The sequence below is a fragment of the Eptesicus fuscus genome, chromosome 13, assembly GCF_027574615.1.
Source record: "Eptesicus fuscus isolate TK198812 chromosome 13, DD_ASM_mEF_20220401, whole genome shotgun sequence".
NCBI classification, from domain to species: Eukaryota; Metazoa; Chordata; class Mammalia; order Chiroptera; family Vespertilionidae; genus Eptesicus; species Eptesicus fuscus.
In genome coordinates, this window is record NC_072485.1 from 2,105,674 (window position 1) to 2,108,757 (window position 3,084).

Genomic DNA, 3,084 nt, shown 5'->3' on the forward strand with positions numbered 1-3,084 from the left:
CCCCCGCCAGGAGGGCCGGAGTTTGACTAGAAGAGCCCCACGCCGCCTGTAAGGGCTGTTTTTAAAGGGGAGGTGAGAGAGAGAGTGGTCCTCCCAAGCTCACACAGCCGGCCAACAACGGAGCCTGGACAGACCCGTCGCTGCCCCGGGCAGGGGCCTTCGCCAGGCTGACCCGATGGCCACGGGCGGGGAGACACCGTCTGTGAGCTCCCGCTCCCGGTCCCATTCCCAATCCGACAGGGGCTGGTCTGTACCGGGTCCCTCTTAGGGCATCGTTTTCCTCCCATCTTGGGGGGCGGGGTGACGAAAAGTCTTCAGGTGGCCTGGCCAGCGTGGCTCAGTGGTTGAGAGTCAACCTATGAACCAGGAGACCACGGTTCGATTCCTGGTCAGGGCGCATGCCCAGGTTATGGGCTCGATCCCCAGTGGGGGGCGTGCAGGAGGCAGCCGATCCATGATTCTCTCTCATCATGGATGTTTCTCTTTCCCTCCCTCTCCCTTCCTCTCTGAAGTCAATAAAAATGTATTAAAAAACAACAACCTTCAGGTGAGAGGAGGCAGGGCAGTGCCTGCTGGGATGTGAGCTGGGCTGCTGGATGCACAGAGGCAGGAGGCCCCCCCCCCCATGTCCCCGCCTTCCTCTGTTGACATTTGGGGGGCACAGAAGGTCCCTGCTGGCAGGGCTCTGCGGGAATCTTCTCAGGTGGCCCGTGGCCTTGCCCCCACAGACCGCTCACCACCCCCGAAGCCGCGGGCTCCGGCCAGGCCTGGCTGTCTGAGGCGTGCCGAGGCCAGGGCGCTGCCACCTCGGGACAGGCTCAGCTGCCCAGGGGCTAAAGCCCAGAGGGCTGTGGGGAAGGCAGCCCAGCTGGGCACCACATCCTGGCATCTGGACGTGGCATGTGGATTTGGTCCTAACAGGTTCGCCTCGCCTGGAGCCACCCTGCAGAGCTAGGACTGGCTAGGAAGGGGAGAAAGACTGAGGGTGATGGACGTGGGGGAAGAGATGAGGTGGGCGTGGGGGGCGTGGGGAGCTTGGAAAAGCAGCTTTTCCTTTTCTCTGCAACAATGACCTTGAGAGCCCAGGAGGTGCCGGGGAGAGCGGGCCGTGGGCACCGGACGCTCATCGTGGCTCCTGGGATTCCGCGGGATGGGCGTTGCCTCGTCTCCTTTATCCCGACCACAGCTGCCTCTGCTGCTCCCCGCACCAGGTTCCCCGTGGCCAGTGGCACGGGGACGGGACTGTTTGCTCAACAGCCGAGAGTGGCGGCTGTGGGCAGACCCGGAGGCTGTGTCCCACCCGGAGGGGAAGCGGGCACCAGAGCTGCGGGCCAGTGCGGGGCTGGGGCCGCAGCCCGCCGCAGAGGGCTGAGCCTCGCCCGCTGCCCCCAGGGGAGACCTGCGGGCTGCAGGCAGACACATGCTGATCGATGGAAGTCAGAGCGGAGCAGAGCTGCTCCTCGCCCCGTCCCGGAAGGCGTGCAGGCGCTGCTTGGGGTGCTGGCGGAAGGTTCCTCGGCCAGGGCACACTTTTAATGCCTTCTCCTCTCCGTTTACAGAGACCGGCCCCTGCAGCTCTCGTTTTAGGGTTCAAATGACAGCCGTGGGATTAACTCCCGTTTGCCCAAAGGTGGCTCTGACCCATGCAAAGGCCAGCTCCTGCCCCTCTGCCTTCCTGCGCAGCCCTCTCCTCCCCAGCGGCCTCCTACTCTCCGTCTTTACCCGGCGGCCCAATGGTGCGTGAGGAGAAGTGGTGAGCCCCACTCACAGTGAGAAACAGGCGGGGAGAGGGTGGCAACGAGAAGCTAGGCCCCCTGGGAACGTCTTTCCAAAATCAGGAAAGAGCTTTCGTCCTTGGCCCTCCAGCCAGGGCCGTTTCCCCGGGCCTTCAGGCAAGACTGCAGAGAAAGGGGGGCAGGCGCGGCCTTCTCGCTTGCCCTCCCAGCTTTGCCAAAGGCTCTACCCCCACCCCTGCCCCGTAGCAAGGCTGATGGTGTGGGGAAGGGCTGTGGGGTGGGCTTATGTCTGCCTGAAAGGGCCTGGAGGGTGTGGGATGAGAGAGAGTGGGCGAATAATAATAATGGGGGCCTGGGGCCCAGCGAGTATTCTGTGTGTGTCAGCGCACCTTCCCATGCCTCTCCTTTCCTCACCGCACCCACCAGGCGCCAAGCTCCTGCGTGCTGAGTGTGTGCGCGCAGCGGGGCTGGCCGGGTGCTGTGCGCAGAGGGACAAGGCTAGACGGCAGCAGAGGACTCCTCTCGGGTGGGGGGGGCAACCTCAGAATGACTGTGGGCAACACAGCAAGGGTGACAGTTGGGAAGCAGAGGCACAGCCTCTCGGGAGGCCCCTGAGGTCCCACCCCGGCCCTTGGCCCCACAGCTCCGTGCAAACAGGTCTACCACTGCTGGCCCCCTGCTCCTCGCTCAGCGTCTGAGGCCGGTCAAAGCCTCCTGGCCTGCTGGCTGGTTGTCTCTCTGTCCCTCCCCCCTCCTCAGCTGCAGGCTGTGCCACCTCCAACTCCTTTTTTAAAAAAATGTATTTATTTTTGTTAATCCTCACCTGAGGATATTTTTCCATTGATTTTTAGGGAGAGTGGAAGAGAGAGGGGAAGACAGAGAGAAACATGGATGTGAGAGAAACACATCCATCGGTTGCCTCCTGTACGAACCCTGACCCGGGCCCGGGCCCAGGAAGAAGCCTGCAACCAAGATACATGCCCTTGACTGGAATCAGACCCGGGAACTTTTGGTCCTCAGGCCGATGCTCTATCCACTGAGCCACACTGGCTAGGGCCATGCTCCAACTTCTCCGAGTCACCCTGCCCTCCAGGGAGGCTCTCCCTGGCCCTGCTTCTGTTCTCTCAGCCTCTCCCCCCTCCCCCTTCTCCTCCCCCCACATCTCCTCTCCCACTCCACCCCTCCCTCTCCCCTCACTTTGCAAGACACAGCTCTGCACCAGCATGCCCTGGGTCTGCCTGGCCCTGCGCACCAGCCCACACTCTGGTGGGAACCCGGTCTTGGTTCCAGGAGGACACCTGGCCGCTCAGCTAACCAGGCGGTTGGGTGGGCAGCCAGCTGACCACAG